This window comes from Mauremys mutica, chromosome 1, assembly GCF_020497125.1.
Source record: "Mauremys mutica isolate MM-2020 ecotype Southern chromosome 1, ASM2049712v1, whole genome shotgun sequence".
Lineage (NCBI taxonomy): Eukaryota > Metazoa > Chordata > Testudines > Geoemydidae > Mauremys > Mauremys mutica.
In genome coordinates this window covers 134,643,566-134,664,142 of record NC_059072.1, presented here as the reverse complement: position 1 = coordinate 134,664,142, position 20,577 = coordinate 134,643,566, and the positions used below count along the sequence as shown (strand labels likewise).

The window sequence follows — 20,577 nt, the reverse complement described above, 5'->3', positions numbered from 1 at the left end:
CTACAGCCTAGTTGAAAGGTGGCAAAGCCATGTTCAAATCTCTTCTCCCCATCAAGAGGTGGGGATGAAGTGGCGTTCTCCCACATAGTAGGTGAATACCCAAGCCACTAGGTTAAGGGTTATACGGTGGAAGTAGCTGCTGTAGCATCTTGCCTAAGGGACTGTTCTGGCAGCCATGCTCAGAGGTCACCTACCGGATTGGGCCCCTGCATGTGACTTGGGCAGCTGAATGCCCGTCTTTCCCAGTTTGTGTATATCTATGGGGTTTAGGTGTCTGGACACCTATCATGAGGCAGTAATGCACATGCTCAGGTGCTGGGGTGCCTCGTGTGATGCTGCAGTGCACATGTCCACAGGAAAAAATATAGGTGCCTACAGGGTTTGGTGGCAGCCAAGTGGGAATTTTGTGGATCACAATGGTGCCTAAAAACAGGACTTTAGGTACTTAAGTACCTTTGTGGATCCAATCCTAGATATCCACATGGCTTAATTTTTGCCCACAAAATTGTATCTGCTAATCTGTGCCTGGAAAAAGGATGCCTTTTGAGGACCCTTTCAATATTTGGCTGTTAAGGTGGACTATAATGCATTACTGAATTTAAAGTGATATTCACTGCATTTCATCTTTATTGGATCTTCTTTAAATATTTATATAGCAGCTTCTGTACTAAAAGACAGATCAGAATTTCACATCTATCAATCACCTGGTTAAGGAATCCTTCACCCCCTTACCACTGGCTTAGTACATCCCCATTACGTTTAATTTATGCTTATATGATTTCAATGGGACTACTCAAATGAGTAAAATCTGGACGATTGGGCCCACTTGTAATTGAGTGTAATAATTTTCCTTGGGAGAAGTCCTGATCCTGTGAAACTGCTAAAAACATTTTTAGTTTTTGTTTCTTTTTAAAAAGCTTGGAAAGGTTTTGTAGAGTCTTTAGAGATGCCTGAATATTATTATAGTCAGGTAGGCTTGCTATTTTTCAGGTCAGATAAAACTGCGCCCTGTGGTTTTGGTTACACAGATTTGCTAGTCAGACTATGACTATGTCTACACCACAGCCTATGTCGCCATAACTTATGAGCGACATGCACCTACATGAACTCTTGTGTGCACAGTGCTATATTGGCAGGAGAACTTGAGAGTGTTTTTTATTTATTTTTTTAAGGTTCAGATTATTCCCAAAATCTGGGGTGGTTTAATTCATGGCTTTACGGAAGGTTTATATACACTGTATTCTACAAACAAAATTTGGAAGTTCCGTTTTCCAATTATTTATTATGAAGACATGGTAGTGGACCCATATTTAGGCCTGAAAGATAGTTTCCATTAAAATCCCCTTTTATTTTTTGCAAAAATAATCTAACGCCTAATCCTGCTCCCATTGAAGTCAATGGCAACACTTCATTTGCTTTGTAGCAGCAGTTTCAAGTATCACTAAAGAGCTTTGCTATGGGAGAGGTGATATGCATTTTTCATAAAAAGCAATAAAATATGTATTCCTTTTAGTGCCTTAGAGTACTGTAAAAAAAAAACAGTTTGTCAAAACTGGGGCAGCAGAGCTGCATTATTTAACTTCACAGCCATTTTATTACATGTTATTAAAAATATGAAAATCTTACTTTTTGATTTTTTTTAAGAGGACAGATATTTTATAATTTTAATGTTTATTGCAATGTTATTTCACAGCAAAAATTCTGCCTTGAGAAAGCAAATAAAAAAATACAATCCACCATTTTAATTAAATGGACATTAAAAATAATCATGTTAACTCAGGTTCTCTGTCAAAACCTTTTATGAAACCTCTGTTGTAAGAAACAGGAGTTTGCAGAGTTGCTCAGAATGAATGGCTCCACAAAAATCCAGGCCCAATTCTGCAAACATTTATGCATATGAATAACTTTTTACTTCTGTTGTGTAGTTGCATAGACTTCAGTGGGACTACTCAAAATAAGTAAAGTCACCCTCTACCTGTTTGCAGGATCTTAGTTATTACAATAAGATTTTTCATGAATGCAGGATTGTGTACCCCCTGCGCCTAAGGGGGCCCCCTCCAGAGTTCTTTGGCGGCATTTCGGCAGCGGGGGGTCCTTCGGTGCCGCGGAAGACCAGAGCGGACCCCTTGCCGCCGAAGCCTCAGACCGCCGCTGAGTATTCCAGTCGGGTCCTGTGGGTCATAAAGCCAGCCCTTGTGTACACCTGTTTGTAGGGCTGTTCATTGGTGCTGAGCTCTGCACCCCAAGGCCCTAATCCTGAAAAATGCTTACATATGAGCTTAACTTTATACATGACTCACTGAGCTCAGTGGGACTCTGTAATGAAGTTAATCATGTGTGATTGCAGGATTGATTCTTTAGCCCTAAGGCCCCAGTCCTGCAAAGACTAACATATGCTTAATTGTTTTTGTACGTGTGTGATGGGTTCGGTCACAGAGGTCCCCGTGGGACTGTCACCTGATATGCTGAAATTACCTCTGAGCCCATTTTCTCTGCCAGCTTTTGACTTCCAGAACCCTGCCTTGTTGAGCCAGACACACTAGCCTGCTGCAACACAGACCCAGGGTCTGGACCATGCCCTCAAAGCTGCAGGCTTTAAGTGAAAACTGCTCAGCAAGTTACCTATCTCCAGCACCCAGACACCCAGTTCCCAATGGGATCCAAACCCCAAATAAATCCATTTTACTCTGTATAAAACTTATACAGGGTAAATTCATAAATTGTCTGCCCTCTATAACACTGATAGAGAGAGATGCACAGCTTTTTGCTCCCCTGGGTATTAATCACTTACTCTGGGTTTATTAATAAACAAAATTATATTTAATAAAATCAAAAGTAGGATGTAAGTGGTTTCAATAATAACAGACAGAACAAAGTAAGTCACCAAGCAAAATAAAACACAACATGCTAGTCAAAGCCTAATAAATTAAGGCCTGGTCTACACTAAGGGGGGGGGGGGTCGAACTAAAGTACGCAAGTTCAGCTACGCGAATAGCGTAGCTGAACTTGAACTACCTTAGTTCGAACTACTTACCCGTCCAGACGCCGCAGGATCGAAGTCCGCGGCTCCCCCGTCGACTCCGCCACCGCTGTTCGCGGTGGTGGAGTTCCGGAATCGACGGGAGCGTGTTCGGAGTTCAAACTATCGCGTCTAGATTAGACGCGATAGTTCGAACCCTGAGAAGTCGAACTCTATGCGTCAACCCGGCAGGTAAGTATAGACCTACCCTAAGAAACTGATTATAGGTAATAGCTTACCCTTAGAGATGTTTCAATAAGCTTCTTTCATAGACTAGCCTCCTTCCTAGTCGAGGCCCAATCCTTCCCCTGGTACAGTCCTTGTTAGTTCCAGCAGACATCTTAGGTGGCTTTCTCATGGCTAGCCTCCTTTCTCCTGCTCCACCCCGTTTTATAGCTTTGGCACAAGGCAGGAATCTTTTGTCTCTCTGGTTCCCTACCCATCCTTCTAAATGGAAAAATGCCAGATTTAAGATGGATTCCAGTATCAGGTGACATGATCACATGTCCTGTGAGACCCCAGCCTCCACTCTTCCTGGGTTGGCCCACTTGTACACAGGAAGGTTTGCAACTAAACAGAGCCATTTACAGTTAATTGATTCCAAAGCACCCTTAATGGCTTCCACTTAATATGTTTACATCAGTAATACAAGGTTATATCTTATTCTCCTAACTCCAGACATAGAAATAATACATCCAAACGAATAGGATGAACACACTCAGTAGATTATAAGCTTTGTAATGATACCTTACAAGAGACCTTTTGCGTAAGCATATTCCGGTTATATCATATTCACATTCATAAGTATATTTTCATAAAGCATATGGAGTGCAACATCACAATGTGTATTCCCCTTGTGCTCAGTGGGGCAACTCATGTCCCTAGAGTTAAGCATGGGTGTAAGTCTTTGCAGAGAATTGGGGCCTTAAGCACTGATCCAGCAACCACACATGTGTTTGTCTTTGCAGGATCAGGCCCTTGTTTGTCATCTATTGGAACTGATATTTTCCATTGGGATTTTTTAGTGTTTTCATGGGGGGAGAGGGGAAGGCAGGGAAAGACTTATTTTACAAAGAAAACACAATGTACATGATTCTTGCAAACCACTATAAGGGAGGAAGTTAGATCTCATTTGAATTGACTGACTTATTATACTCCCTTTAAGGAACATTACAGCTGGGCTATCTCTGGTTTCTTTAAGAGTCTTTTAGGAGTTTTTAAAAATTGGGCTTATGCCCTTTTTGGCGTTGTTCCTTTTTACTTAAGGACCCATCTGTGCAACTAATGCCTTGTTTGGCATCCAGTAAGAGATCATTGGATGTAAATGGAGTAAACATCTCTAATAGGAGGTATGTTCTGGATGGAATGGAATTCACTACCGAGAGTTGCACAAAGAGATCAGCCCTTGGTTTCATTCAGCATTAGGTGCCAAACCATATCTCTATGGTTTGATACTTGCAGGAGAATGAGATGAGTGCGCTTTTCTTGCTTTTGCGGCTAATGAAACCCCCTCTCCCAGCAGCAACTAGTGAGCTTTGTTCATTGCGTCAGGTGACTTGTGTCTCAGGTGGGTATTTGTATACCTGTGTTGGCAGGACACTCTCTATAAGAGGGGATTTGGCTAGTAAAGTATCCTCTGATCTTGGGAAACTTTATCAAAAGACTATACTCAATCCACTCTTTCAAATTAAGCTGGCAATAGTCCCACTTTAAACTAACATCAATTCAGAGCCTTTGGGACGTGCCTTAAAACTCTGATTTTTCTTCCTTCTCCCCAGAAACCTTTCAGAGAAAAACAATAGGATTGCAATGTAGGCCCAGGATAGCTATAACATTCAGCCCTGTATTAATCTCTCTTCTTAATTTTATTCTTTCAGCATTCTGAATCTGGAGTACAGTTGTGGCGTATGTGGCAATGAAACGGTGATGCCTTTGTTTTCTAAATACTGCCCCTCTAAATGTGAGCAGTGTCAGGCAGCCATGTTAGCTGTCAGGGTGGCTGTAACCGATTATTGTGGAGATAAATACGCTGTTCTTCCTCCATGAAGACTTTGATTTTGCTTTCTCTTGCTCTCCATCCTCCCGCTTTAATCTAAATTAGACTGAAAACATATGGTTGCTTTTAAGGTATGAAAAACCATAACAGCTGTAGAGGAAGGTGTTTCTTTTGAGTGCCTGTTCCTGGCAGATGGCCCACCCTGGTCCTGCAAAATGATCCTTACAGGTTTAACCCTTGCACCTATGCAGAGTTCCAGTCATGTTGGTCAGGTTCCATTGGGGGAGAAGGGCCATTTTGCAGGGTCGGCACTTTAATTTGGTTCAGATGACTTCAAATTCAAAAGCTGTCTTAGTGTTCCAGTGGTGAGCAAAGTGAGCCAAAGAATTTGGTGGAGACAGAGAAGAGAAAAGAGATTCCCACGTTGCAAGTCTTTATAGGGTAGCCATGTCAGGAGGGATGTACCAATGTATTACAGTCTGCATGAGGAATCCCTACTCTGTAATGCTATTGTTCCCTTACAGGGGACCTGCTGAAGCAGTGCCCTAGATTGTTTCTTTATATTATATAAACACAGCATGAAACACTTTCATTTAACAGGCAGATGTGGGAGGCAGACTTGATGTGGGGCTGTGGAGTGCAAAATGAATTGATGAGCTGGGGGCCCATCAACATTAATTGGAATTTTGGTGTCTGGGGAGAAGCTGTAAGCTCTCCACAGCATCAGGCACTATGTGATAAAAACTTGTGCAATCTGATTTTAGCTGGCACTTCTAGCAAAAGCACCTGTAGTGAGGGCTGACATTGCATTCCTCACTGTAGGTCTGTGAGAGCTGATAGCACTGTAACTGTCACACATGCACTGCGGGGGGAGAATACAGACCAAAACATACGAGAGAATCTTTTTTATAAAAGCCTCATGATTTGGGGGCCTTTTTGAACCTTTGGGGTTGGCAGGATTGGAGGAGGGCAATTTGGAGCTGGGGATGAGGGAAGATGAAGAGTGATATGGGGGAAAGTAGGATCCTTTGGTTGAAGGTTAGAAGATGGGCAGAAACTGAGGAATAGGGTAGGCATTTGGGAGTTGGGGTGGATATGAGCAGGTGCGACGGGGCAGCAGTTGGGTTGAGGGGTCAGAGGTAGGAGCTGGGAAAGGGGGTATAGGAGTGGAATGGGACAGGGAGAGGGTGTGGGGGCAGGGCAGAAGGCCCAGCCACTCAGCACACTCCTCTACAGGCCCTGGAATTTAACCCATTCTTCCTGAGTCTCCACATTCCTTTGCTGTCTAACAAATACTTGTGAAACCTACTGGCAAAATATGTGTCTCTATCCTCCTCTAGTGGCAGGTGCACATAAAAGATAACTCCCTTCGATTGCTACCAGGGACTGTCTGTTTGTTCAAGTGCTAGAGGACTGTGCAGCGGGGCCAAAGATTCCAACCTGGCTGAAGACCCATGTGTAGGGCCTTTCGTTTTCAGTTTTTATTTTCTTTAATTTTCTTCCTGGGAATTTATCAGTGTTTATTACCACAACAACAAAAACAAGTGAAAACCAGTGCAAAAACTCTTAATAATTTTTCTGGGTAAATAGAGAGGTTTGTTTTGGTGGATGGAAAGACAGGGGGGAAAAGTATTCTGTAGATTAATGCTTTGAATTCCATTCATCAGTGTGGTTTGCTGCAGAACTAAAACAGAACTCAAAACACAATGCCACCTCTAAGTTCTCTAATTCTCTATTTCTCTAATCCCCAAATAAAACTTTTCATTTGAATAAACAGTTTACTGTTGTAGACTTAGAACTATTAGCCTATAAACATTTACATTTAATAATTGGGCCACACCTTTTGCAGCGCATACACTCAACTTCATCCTTTTCTCCTGTTTTTGTAAAACTTTTGAATACTTCCTTGTGTTATGAAACATATTCTGATACAGATTTTAATTTTCTTCCCATTTTCTTAAAACCGTTATCTAACAGCTTGAAATATGCATGTGGTGGGTGTGAGATTCATCAGTACGTTCAAATGCGCATGCACTACAGAGCTTGCGTGCATGCCTGTTTTGTTTATTATGTGTATCTTCTAGACTAATAGACAGCCTTATTTCAACAAACAGCTTTGCATATACACACAGACTAATGTAGTATCAGAATACATCTATCTCATGCAATGTATTGTATTTTCCTAATAAAACAAGTTATTTTTATATATTTGAATGATACAAAAGTAGGATGAAAATCAGAAAAAACTGAATAATGCTTTTTGTAAAACCCAGGGATGTTTCAGTAAAAAACAGTTTAAACTGAAAATGAAGGGGCTTACCCATGTGTGATGCTGATATGGTTCCACAGCATGAAATTTTAATTTTTTTCATCTTTTAAGTTTTATAAAAATGTAGGCAATTACATACAAAGAAACTACATTAAGATTCCAAAGTCAAGGGCACAGAAGTTAGGAAATGCCAGAATTAAGGTTGTCTTCACAAACTTTCATTCACATCCTCTCCCCCACCCTCTTGTATGTATACATTCTGATTCAGTCTAAGTACATGGTCACATACTATTTTTCTATATGACCCCTGCTTCATTCAGTGCACAGAATGGACGGTGCTCTGGGAATGTATCAGGATGACGAAGGCTGTTGTCTGTGACATATGATGGAGCAGCTATTAGCCCCTCCATAGTTAACATTGCCACTGAGTTTCTGTGTAAAGTGTAATGTGATGACAGACTGCATTGTAAAGCATGCTGTTGTGGAGAAATTATTCTCTGCATGTTCTATTTTGAAATTAAAACCTGAGCCTTAATGTTGCAGTGACATAGTTTTTGCATATATGCATCTTTGCTTAAAAACACAAACAAAAAACAACTTTCCCTTGTTTTAGTAATCGTGTTATATACCAGAGAACAGAAGGCTACAGCTGTGGCAAACCAATTAACATTTCCAGCCAACTTGCAAGGTTGACCAGGCTTCTGTTACCTTTACAAACGTGTAACAACATTTCTGGGGGGAAGAAAAAAATATCCTACTGTGAGTAAACCATACTGCATTTTGATCTGTTAAGGCTGTAGAACTTAAAATATCTGTGCAGTAACAGCTATATCTCATCAAATGGAGGGAACAATATGATTTCCTTCCATTACTCACAATATAGATTCATTCAAATTCACATCTTGAAAGAAACCAATATTTCGATCTCTTGAAATAAGGCTGTGTTATGAACATTCTTTGCTCTATGGGGCCCATAGCTGTGCTTGATCCCTGATGTTTGGGGGATGGTCAGAGGATTGCGGTGTGCTGAAAGACGTATGCCTTATGAAGGGGTCTAATTTTCAGAGGGTGGCGGTGCAGCGATTCCTGAAAATCAGGACCCTTTAAGGTGTTTCTATTCTATATAGGTTCTCATATCATGTTCTTCCTCATAGTATCTGAGCAGCTTCCAGTAGTGCATTAAGCATGACTTTACATCTGTCACATTTGTTCTCTCATCCTTCCCTACTACCTCCCACCCCTAAGGAAGAAGCATGCAGAGCGTCTAGTTTTGGTAGGATTTTTATTAAAGAGACCTGTTGCTATGTTTTTATACTAGAGAAGGCAAGATCAAATAAATGCACCTTGCATTTGTATCAGAAAGTAATGAGATTTATAATGGTCTGTAGCTAGGGGAATTCATTCCACAGTCTGAGACCACCCCTGGAGAAAGCTCTGTCTCCCACACAGATAAACTTTGCTCTTATTGTTGGGAGTTCCATTGTGCCAGAGGAGCGCACCTGTCAACTGTGGTTCTTTATCGCAGAGCTTTAAGCAATTTTTCGGATATCTTGAGCCCAGGTCATGGAGCGCGTTGAAGATAAGGACCTACACCTTGAACCAAATTCAAAATTCCATTGGAAGCCAGTTTAGAGAGTGGAGGACAGGTGTGCTGTTCATGGTAGCCTGTGCTGTTGAGGAAATGTTTCAATGTTTTGTACTGGCTGGCATTTCCTAAGTGCTGAAGGCTTCATGCTCAGATGTATGGCATTGCTGTAGTCCTGCTGAGAAGTGATGAAGCCATGAATAACTGAGGCTAGGTCTTTGTTTGCCAGGATGGGACGGAGATGGTAGAAAGTATTATTCATGGCTGCTGCTATGTGAGAGCTCAGCATTGGTGAGGAATCCAAGAGCACTCCTAGACTAGAGAATGAATTAACCAATTGTGGATGTGAACATTCAATCAAAGGTGACTGCACCGTGACTGCAAACTCCTCAGACATACTTTTCTTTGCTCACAAGCATCACCTCTATCTTGCTTAAGTTTAGTTTTAGCCAGCTGTTTTTCATCCATGAGCTCATCCCATCACAGTGCTGGGCCATCTTGATGGTAGTGGCATGGTCACATGTGGTGATGGATAGGTAGAGCTGTGTATCATCTGCATACTTCTGGCACTTCAGTCCATGTCATCTGGCCAGTTCACCTAGTGATTAGATGTAGATATTGAAAAGGACCAGAGAGAGAATTGATCCTTATCGAAACCCACAAATGAGGGATTGAGCAGTGGAGGTGCAGTTTCCAGTTGCTACTATTTGGGTGCATCTGTTCAGGAAGGACTCAAACCATTAAACATGAGAATGGTCTGACCCAGTATGGCCAATGTTCCATCTAGCCCAGTATTCTGTCTTCTGACAGTAGCCAATGCTTCAGAGGGAATTAACAGAACAGGGCAATTATCAAGTGATCCATCCCTTGTCATCCAGTCCTAGCTTCTGGCAGTCAGAGGCTTAGGGATACCCAGAGTGTGGGGTTGCATCCCTGATCATCTTAGCTAATAGCCATTGAAGAACCTATCCTCCATGAACTTATGTAATGCTTTTTTGAACGTTATATTAATTTTGGACTTCACAACATCCTTTGGCAATGAGTTCCACAGGTTGACAATGCGTTGTGTGAAGAAATACTTCCTTTTGTTTTTAAACCTGCTGCCTATTCATTTCATTGGGTGACCCCTGGTTCTTGTGTTATATGAAGGAGTAAGTAATACGTCCCTATTCACTTTCTCCTCAGCATTCATGACTTTATCATACCCTCCGCACACACACCCCTTCTCTTTTCTAAGATGAACAGTCCCAGTTGTCTTAATCTCTCCTTATATGGAAGCTGTTCCATATACTTAGTCATTTTTGTTGCCCTTCTTTCTACCTTTTCCAATTCTAATGTATCTTTTTTGGACTGAGATGACCAGAAATATTGTCAGTATTCATTGTGTAGGCATATCATGGATTTATAGAATGGCAGTATATTTATTTTCATCTATTCCTTTCCTAATGATTCCTAACATTCTGTTAGACTTTTGGACTGAGTGAATGTTTTCAGAGAACTATCTATGACTCCAAGATCTTTCTTGAGTGGTAATTGCTAATTTAGACCCCATCATTTTGTATGTCTATTTGGGATTCTGTTTTCCAATGTGCGTTACTTTGCATTTGTCAACATTGAATTTCATCTGTCATTCTTGTCCAGTCACCCAGTTTTGTGAGATCCCTTTGTAAGTCTTTACAGTTAGCTTTGGACTTGACTATCCTGAGTAATTTAGTATTGTTAGCAAATTTTGCCATCACACTGTTTACAACCCTTTTCCACATCACTTATGAATAGGTACTGATCCATGAGAGGACCTTCTCTCTTATCCCATGACCGCTTGCTGAAGAACCTTTGCTGAGGGACCTTGTCAAAGGCTTTCTGAAAGTCTGAGTACACTATATTCACTGGATCACTCTTGTCCACGTGTTTGTTGACCCTCTCAGAAAATTCTAATAGATTGGTGAGACATGATTTCCCTTTACAAAAGCCATGTTGATTCTTCCCCAACAAATCATATTCATCTCTGTGTCTGATAATTCTGTTCTTTACTATAGCTTCAACCAATTTGCCTGGAACTGAGGTTAGGCTAACTGACCTGTAATTGCCAGGATTGCCTCTGGAACCTTTTTTAAAAATTGGTGTCACATTAGCTATCCTCTAGTCATAGCTGTGCCACCCCAATGGCCGGAATGCCGCCCTTAGCATGTGCCACCCCAGGCACGTGCTTCCTCCGCTGGTGCCTGGAGCCGGCCCTGATCAGGTGTACAGAAGCTTATTTAAGTGATACGTTACATACCACAATTAGTAGTTCTGCAATTTCATGTGAGCTCCTTCAGAACTCTTGGGTTACTACCATCTAGTCCTAGTGATTTATTTCTGTTAAATTTATTATTTTGTTCCAAAAGCTCCTCTATTGACACCTCAATTTGGGACAGTTCCTCAGATTTGTTACCTAAAAGAATGGCTCAGGTGTGGAAATCTCCCCCTCATCCTCTGCAGTGAAGACTCATGAAAAGAATTCATTTAGCTTCTCTGCGATGGTCTTGTCTTCCTTAAGTGCTCTTTTAACACCTCAATTGTCCAGTGGCCCTGCTGATTGTTTGGCAGGCTTCCTGCTTCTGATGTACTTCAAAAAATTGTTTGCTGTTAGGTTTTGTGGGTTTTTTTAATTGACCTTCAAATTCTTTTTTGGCCTGCCTAATTATACTTGACTTTCCAGGGTTTATAGTTCTTTCTATTTTCCTCAGTAGGATTTGATTTCCATTTATTAAAGGATGCCTGTTTACCTCTAACTGCCTCTTTTAGTCTGTTTAGCCATGATCGCATTGTTTTGGTCCTCTTACTATTTGAGCCTCTGTTGCGGTGGTTTTAAAAAAGTTGTCATGAAGCTTGCAGGCATTTCATTCTTGAGACTGTTCCTTTAATTTCCATTTAACTAGCTTCCTCATTTTTGTGTAGTTTTCATTTTTGAAGTTAAATGCCACTGAAGGCATCTTTGGTATATTTCCCCCCCTCAAAGAATGTTAAATGTAATTGCATTATGGTTGTTATTGCCAAGTGATTCAGCTATATCAGAGGTGGGCAAACTACGGCCGGGCCCCCGAGCTCCTGGCCTGGGACGCTCACCCCGGCCCCTCCCCCGCTGCCCCCCACCACCCGCAGCCTCAGCTTGCTCGCTCCGCTGCCGGCACAATGCTCTGGGTGGCAAGGCTGTGAGCTTCTGGGGCAGCGCAGCTGCAAAGTCCAGCCTGACCCAGTGCTCTGAGCTGCATGGTGGCGGCGGCTGCAGCGTGGGCTGGCTCCAGCCGGGTGGTGCAGCTGTAGCGCCGCCAGCCACTGGTGCTCCAGGCAGCGCAGTAAGGGGGCACGGAGAGGCGGGGGTTGGGTAGAGGGTAAGGGAGTTCGGGGTGGTGGTCAAGGGGTGCGGGTGTGGATAGGGGTTGGGGGGTTGAATGGGGGCAGTCAGGAAGGAGGGGGGGTTGGATGGGGCAGCAGGGGGCAGGGAAAAGGGGTGGTTGGATGGGGCAGGGGTCTCGGGGGCGTGGGGTGGCAGATAGGAGGTGGGAGCCAGGCCACAACCCCATCCCATAACCAGCCCTCCATACAATTTATGGAACCCAATGCAGCCCTCGGGCCAAAAAGTTTGCCCGCCTCTGAGCTATATTCACCTCTAGGACCAGAGCCTGTGTGCCACTTAGGACTAAATCAAGGATTGCCTCTCCCCTTGTGGGTTCCAGAATTAGCTGGTACAAGAAACAGTCATCAATGGTGTCTAGAAATTTTATCTCTGTATCCCATCCTGAGGTGATATGTACTACCCAGTCAATATGTATAGTTTTAGCACATTACCCTGGACTCTTGCCACCTCTCTCTAGTGAGGCAGCAAAACCTCGTGGTCAACAGTATAAAATACTGCAAGCTGAGAATGGATGTCTGCCTTCTATCCATTGACAGAAGATGATCATCCATCAGTGCCACTAACATGCTACCGTTCCATGTCCGACCTAGCCTAAATCCAGATTGTTCTGGGTCTAGGACAGTTGCTTCAGTTAGATGAGCTTGTATTCGGCCTTTGGCTAGCTTCTCTATGAGGTTGCTCAGGAATGACAGGTTTGACACCGGGCAATAATTGGCTAAGACTGAAGTATCTAGGGTGAGTTTCTTCAGTGTAGGTCAGGCTATTGCATGTTTGGTGGAGGAAGGAAGATTCCTTCTCTGAATAAGGTGTTAGCTATTTTGGTTAGGAGTGACCAGTTATTCATACTCTTTCATAGCCATTAAGGGCATTGGTTGGATTCACAAGTCTTGGGCCAGGACTCTTTTAGGGTGTCCAGAACTTCTTGATGAGTGAATGCATTCAGCTCGAGGAATGCAGGTGAGCTGTCAGTTGGTGAGTCCAGATGAAGCAGATCCATGCTGTTTGAGAAGGCTCCCTGAACGTGCATGGTCTTTTCAGACAAGTAGGATAATAGTTCTTCGCCGCGGTAGGCACTCAGCTGTGATGGAAGTTGTAGGCATATAGGATTGATGAAGCTATTTATCACTCTGGATAGTTCCTCAACTTTCTCCAGCGCCGGTGGGTGCCTGTGCCTCCGCCCCTGGCCCTGCCCTGACTCCACCCCCTCCTTGCACCTGGCCCCGCCCCCATTCCAACCCCATCACCAAAGTCCCTGCCCTAACTCCTCCCCCTCCCTGCCCCTATTGGATCCCTTCCCCAAATCCCCGCCCAGACCCCGCCTCTTCGCCCAGTGCCCTGCATTCCCCCTCCTCCCCCCTCCCTTCCTGCCCCACGAATCAGCTGTTTCATGGCACAAGCACTGGGAGAGAGGGGGGAGAAGCAGGACACGGCGGCATGCTTGCAGAGGAGGCGGAGGTGGAGGTGAGCTGGAGCAAAGGGGCCACGGGAAGCTGCCGGTGGGTGCAGAGCAGAGTCAGCACCTATGGTCCCTTATGCCAAATATCACATTATAGTATGTTCCTCTCAACCCCAGAGGGTCAGTCACTTACCTCATGTCAATGGATACTCTCGATCTCACACCAAAGACAATGCTGGCAGCCAGTGTCTCTAGTAAACTAACCTAAAGGTTTATTTTCTAAGAAAAGAAATGAGTTATTGAGAGCTTAAAACAGGTAAAATACATTAACAGGTGAGATAAAGATCATAAGTCCAAAACGATAGCAGGGGTGTAGTGGTGTAGGGGTGTAGCAGGAAGGGACAAGCTGCTTCCAGCCACCTGTGGGAGGGAGGGGGGAGGGAGAGAAGAGGTGAGCTCTGCAAAGACACAGGCCAGGTCATCCCTTCTCCCACTCCTCCTCCCCTGTGGCTGGAAGCAGCTCCTGTCCCTTCCCTCCCACACAGTGCGGAAAGGCTGCTGCTGCCCACGTTCTAATGTGAACCCTGGCAGAAATCTGGAATCTGGGGAGGGGGGGCATGTGACCCTGTGTGCCCTTCTGCCACGTGTTGCCTCAGGAAGACACGGTGCCAGATACCAGGAGAGGTGGGTCTGTCTCGGGGGCCCAGCCAGGCATGCTTGGCAGAGAGCGGAGCAGGGCAGGTCAGGTTGGTCAGTCACCCTCCTGTGTGTGTGTGTGTGTGTGTGTGTGTGTGACCTCTCCCCGTGTGTGTGTGTGTGTGTCACCCCTCCCTGTGTGAACCCTAAAGCCTTTAAGATAGAAGGTAAATAAAAAGAATCCAACTACGCAGTATTTCTTTTTGAGAGGGGCTCAAATTTGAACATCTGTACTGCATAGTTCTTCTTGATTGCTGTTGAATTTGCTTGAATAGGAGTAATTTTACCAGGTGTCCCATATTCAGCATAGGGAAATTTGGTCACCCTACTCAAATTTCCACCCCATCTCTCTTCATCCAGCGTCAAAAACTTGAGGAGATCTGTGTGGGCAAGGGGAAAGAAGGAGCTGTTTGGGAGCCAGCATGTCAATGGCCCAGGCCTCTGTAGGGCCTCAACTCCTTATCCTGGTTGCGGGGTGCTGTTGTCCTTTAGCAGGCTTTGGAGTTTATGAATGGGCCTTCGTGGTCAAATCAGGATAATTGATCTTGTTGCCTGAGGTCCTACACTGCTTTAATGCGGTAATAGTCTGTCCAAGATAGAGTGACCAGCAGGGGCGGCTCTAGGAATTTGGCCGTCCCAAGCACGGCGGCATGCCGCAGGGGGCGCGCTGCCGGTCCCGCGGCTCCGGGGCACCTCTTGCAGACGTGCCTGCGGAGGGTGCGCTGGGAGGGCGGCAGGCGGCTCCGGCGGACCTTCCACAGTCATGCCTGCGGGAGGTCCACCGGAGTCGCGGGACCAGCGAACCCTCCACAGTCATGCCTGCGGGAGGTCCGCTGGTCCCGTGGCTCCGGTGGACCTCCCGCAGGCATGACTGCGGAAGGTCCGCCGGAGCCGCCCGCCGCCCTGCCGGCAAAATGCCGCCCCAAGCGCGCACTTGGCGCGCTGGGGTCTGGAGCCAGCCCTGGTGACCAGATGTCCCGATTTTTATAGGGACAGTCCCAATTTTTGAGTCTTTTTCTTATATAGGCTCCTATTACCCCCCACTCCCTGTCCTGATTTTTCACATTTGCTGTCTGGTCTAGTCGAAGACAGTAGCCGGTTGTAATTCCTCTGTCTTGATACTAGGCAGAAGATAAGGTTCAGGGTATGACCAGCTGTGTGGGTTGGACCAGATGTTTCAAGTTGGGCACCCAAAGTCACTAGTCACATTTGAAACTCTTGGCTTCGGTGTATGGAGGCCATTGTAGGGGACTGGGCTGGAGCCATAGTGTTTGGTTCACAGTGACAGTGTTGAAACTCAGGTACATGAAAGCTGCACAATTTTCTGAGGACAACTTGGATAAGATGGAGCCATGAGCTCAAAGGGGAATTTGGACAGAGATTTTCAGTTTAGTGACCACTCAGGGCATTTCTGTATTAGGAAAATTTGGACCTGTCATTCTTCTCTGATGCAGCTCCATCAGTGTTAGCAATAGTGGAAGCTGTAATGTGGACAAGGTACAAGAATCTTTTTAGAGGGTCATCAAATACCCATGGTCTATTTTTACCTTCCATCACCCACAGTTTCTAGCACTGGTGGAGCTGCACTGACTGAGAATTTTATATATGAGTTTCTCACACACAGAGACAGTGTAGAGAGAGCTCCAGACATAACCAGAATTGGAACCCAGGGCTAATTCTTCACTGTCTGCATCATGTATGGTTATTTAGGTGTGTGGAAAAGACAGGTCAGAATGGTTGTATATTACACCCACTTTGCCCAGGAGTAAAAAGAAAATGGGAAATCTGGCCACTAGTTTTTAGTGCCACTTCAGGCTGGTGCTCTGGAGACTGGAGGCTGTTTACTAGTGGGCTGGGCTGGATCCTGTAGCTGTTTTGGGGGGGTGGGAGGGAGGAGAAAATGGCGAACTGGTGTTTGGAGGTGCTGTTATAGCTGAAAGCTGTGGGGAGGGATAGCTCAGTGGTTTGAGCATTGGCCTGCTAAACCCAGGGTTATGAGTTCTATCTTTGTGGGGGCCACCTAGGAAAATGGGGTAAAAACCTGTCTGGGGATTGGTCCTGCTTTGAGCAGGGGGTTGGACTAGATGACCTCCTGAGGTCCCTTCCAGCCCTGATATTCTAGTTTTTGCTTCCTGTCTCAGTTTAGCATCCCCATCTGTGTGTTTATGACTGTTAGGAAGTGAGAAGGGGTCAAGTTGGCTGTAACTGAGTTCTGTGTATAAATTGAAGTGACTGACCCTTTTCTAACCTGGCCGTTTTCCCAGCTAGCAAACTTTTCAGTGGCTATTAATGCTTTTAGGCCATCTGGATTCATTTTACATGTGAAATATATTTTGGCTTCTTGTAGGTGAATTTCACCTTGGTGCAGAATAAAAGCTAAAGCCTATATGCACTTACGCCCTGCATTAAAACTTGAAACAAGGCTTATAGGTGGTACACAATGTATTAAAGGTATGGCAGACATGAGTAAGATTCTTCTTTTCATTACCTGGCTCCAGTCACCTGATGCAGAGCAGGATTACAAAAGGTCTTATGGCAAGGAGCTGTATCCACTGACTCCAGTGACTACTGTTAGTTGTAGGTGCTTTGCCTTGGGGTGAATTTCACCGTACGTGTGCATGCATAGTTGTCAGCTGCCCTGGTTTGGCGGGGACACTTCTGAGAGCTTGTAGTCCTGCCTAGGGGTCTGTGTAGCCTTTTAAAAAAACTAAACAGCTGTTTTCTGGGCTGCTCAGTAGCTCCCTCCTCCGTCCCCTGCCAACTTCTTCACTCAGTTTTGGCAGCCAGCTGCCACCTCCAGCCTTGCTAAGATGAGCCCAGCTCCAGAAGCAGTTGCATGGGTGTGGGGGGCTTGCTATATTGAGATACAGCTATCTGCAGTTTAGAGAGGAAGCCAATAGGGGCCAAAGGAGAGGGCTGCTCAGCAGCTGGAAGAGGTACCTTAATATGGACACAGAGGCAAGTCCTAGTGCAGAAAGGGAAGGCAGGAGGGAAGAAAACAACCCAGGAAGGACGAGAAGAGGAAAGTTACAGAGGGGGGAAACAGGAAAGCCATAGGGGACTAGGGCAACAAAGAATGAAAAGAGGAACCCATAAGGGAGCAATAGGCTTTCAAAAAGCAACTTATTTGGGGCACAATTTTCCAAAGTAGCCTCTGATTTGGGGAACCCCAGTTCTTGGGTGCTCAGGTTGTGACACCATGGGCCTGATTTTTTCAGAATGTGCTGAGCATCCATAACTCCAGCTGCTGTTAACAGGAGCTGTGATGCCCAGTGCCTCAGATAATCAAGTCTGAGGTGTCTCAACCTGAGCACCCAAAAACAGGCATCCAGAATCAGAGGCCACTTTGGTGAAGTTTGGTCTAAATAAGCAACATAAAGGTTTTAGACTGGGATTCTGGAAGCTGCCTAAGAGATCTGGATGTCCAGTTCCTGTAACTATTAATGGGAATCAGGTCTCCAAATCCATTCATACTGCAAAAATTTCAATCTTAATGCATATTCAGGAAAAAAATAATTATTTGTTCTCTCGTAGCTGGAGACCAGCTTCAAGCCCCTGCTCCACTACAGACTTCCTGTGTGATCTTGAGCAAGTCAATTAGTCTCTCTGCCTCAGTTGCCCATCTGTGAAATGAGGATAATAGCATCGTCCTGCTTCACCCAGGTGTTGTGCAGATAAATGCATTAAAGTTTGTGAGTTGCTCAGATACCACATTAATGTGGGCCATGTAAGTAGCTGAGACAGACTGGGGGCGGAGGATGGGGGGAATCACCCAAAATTCACCAGAAGTGCACATCTAACTGTGTGGCAGGCCCCTAATCTTCCAATTTAGTTTTTGCACATTAGAAATGTTGGTACATGAGTATGTTGACATATAAAACAAATTGCTTTTGAGGCTCTTATTTTCCTCCTTCAAGCTTTTCTTCAATCAACTGGCAGCCTAGAATATGTTTATGAATAAAACAGTTGTATGAATTCTTAGTATTTTAACATTCTCTAAGCTAAACACTTGCAACAGTTAGCTGTTGTTCATCTCTGCATTATGTATAAGCTAATTATCCCCCTTTTTAATAACAGTATTAAAAATGAGTTTGTTGCTGGAAAAAGCCATCACATTCACAACCCTGGAGGTTGATTGCCTCTTTTTATCCACAGGAAGCAAGGGCAACATATTTCAAACTTCATGCTTCTCCTTTCAGTATGTCTCTGATCTAGAGCAACTGGAGTTGTGAAACTATATTTCAGTCTCTATCTTCATTATTTAGGCTGCCTAGGGCCAGTTCTCCTTTTACCTAATGTTCCTTTATGCCACTCTCATAGTGAAGAAGCTGCCTCAAAATACTCCTATGGAAGAGTGCTCCCTCAGTGACACAGAGTCCTGCTTCCAACCTCCAGTGAAGGGGAGCAGTCAGGTGTTAGCTGAGGGTTGGAACTGGGAGGGAGGGAGAATTGCCACAGCAGTATGCTGGGTATTCTCCCTTTGCCCAAGCCCACAGAGGGCCAGAGAAGGTAGAGCTTAAGTTAGAGCAACCTGAATGTTGCTCTAATTGAGGCCAAAATATGGGGTGTTCAAAGCTAGTTTTGCTCCCTCTCCCCAACCATTCTTGCGTCAAACATAGGAGTGGACTGATTAAGAATCAGGGCCTCTGTTGAGACTACCAAGTTGTCTCAAGGGTGAGTGAGATACCTGTCCACTAGAACTGCACTGAGCTCCATTAGCTGATTCCACACAGACTGTTGAATCCCTGTCCTGTACTAGTGACTTTTGATCCCTCCTGACCTGATTCAGCCCACTAGCCTTAGAGGTGAAAGGTTGTGTATCCAGTTACAAACTGCAGGAGCCTGCCCAACCTTCCCAAAAGAATTTTTAAAAATATCCTGAATGTGTAATGACATGAATGAATAAATCATAATAATGATGATTCAAGTAACCATATGAATGAATAATTCATCAGAAGATTTGAAATATGAATCATGGTAAAAAGCAATTTACTATCACAAGATAAATGTTGATTTTTTTTAAAGGATCTATTCTTCGGTAAACTTTGTCATGTTTATGCACAATGTAAACAGGAATCACACCCCCTAGTGCAGCAGACTTGCTGATTTAGCACAGAAAACAAGAGGAGAGAAAAGGAACTAGGCACTGTTAAAATAATGTAATAGCTGATTCTCACCTCCTTTCTGAAGACAGAACCAAGAAGAGTAGCAACCAACTGGTCAAAAGCATTTCAGGCGTTAACAACCAAGAATTTTGCCAGATAACTAGACTGGAAAGGGAGAGAGTTCAGGGAATGCTCTGCTTCTACACCCTATGCTGTTAAGGGATGGTGTGGACTGAGGACATGGCTGGAAGCCAACAAAGTCATCAGATGCTACAACAATAAAAGCCTTAGCACTGGTAAAGTACTCTTCATCAAATGATCTAATGGTTCTTTGCAAGGAGGGGAAGGAGCATTAGCCCCCTTTTACAGATGGAGAAACTGAGCCACGGTGAGATTAAGTGATAGAAGGAGCTGGTAATAGATGTTAGGACCAGAAGGGCCTGTTACTGTTACCTCACCTAGTGTGTTCTCCTGTAGTACACAGGACACAACATTTCACTCGGTTACCCCTCCTGAGCCCAGGTCTCCTGACTCCCCGTAGATTACCCAGGTAATTTCCATTCACAAAGCCAGTTTCCTAAGGGTAACAGATTTTGTTCTTTTAATATATGTGATCAGATCATACATATAAAGTGAGGCTCTGGAGGTTGTTTAAAACCAGCCAGTGACCGGCTCAAGGTCAGATACTGATGGGCAAAGAAGGGAGCACGCACCAGGTCTCCTGGAGCCGCGTCCCCTGCTCTGAACACTGGGTCATGCTGCCTTGTTTTCTGCCATTCGCCAGGGCTTAGGTTAACAAAACTGTCATTCCGAGTAGGGGGAGCTGCTACCTCCAGAGCCAGCCCCTGAGCTGGAGCATCTGGCTCCAGAGCAGTTCGCGCGGGGGAAGGTCGTGCATCCATCCGTTGGGATGGGAGGGCTGTAGCGAACTACACCTTCCCGCTGGGAGCTTGTAGGGCCGCTGATGGGGAGGGCAGTGCGGGCACCGATCGCCCCCCTCCCCCGAGCTTACTGTTGCTGCGTCCTCCGGCTGGGTGGGCGGGGGTTGGGGGAGGAAGGCGGAGGCAGGCACCACTCTCCGCTCCACGTCTAGCTGTGTGTGTAGGAAGGA

General features: G+C 44.8%; 1 long non-coding RNA gene across 4 annotated transcripts in view; it reads left to right on the top strand.

Moving 5' to 3' along the window:
- LOC123356559 overlaps nucleotides 1–20,577 on the top strand; it is a 102,157-nt gene that overhangs the window by 38,903 nt on the left and 42,677 nt on the right. Inside the window, exon 1 of one of the 4 annotated variants that reach the window (XR_006575390.1) lies at nucleotides 17,912–18,024. The exons of the other annotated variants lie outside the window; for them this stretch is intronic. This is a non-coding gene — a long non-coding RNA (uncharacterized LOC123356559). Of the gene's footprint in view, nucleotides 1–17,911; nucleotides 18,025–20,577 lie in introns of those variants that run through there. 4 annotated transcript variants of the gene reach the window in all.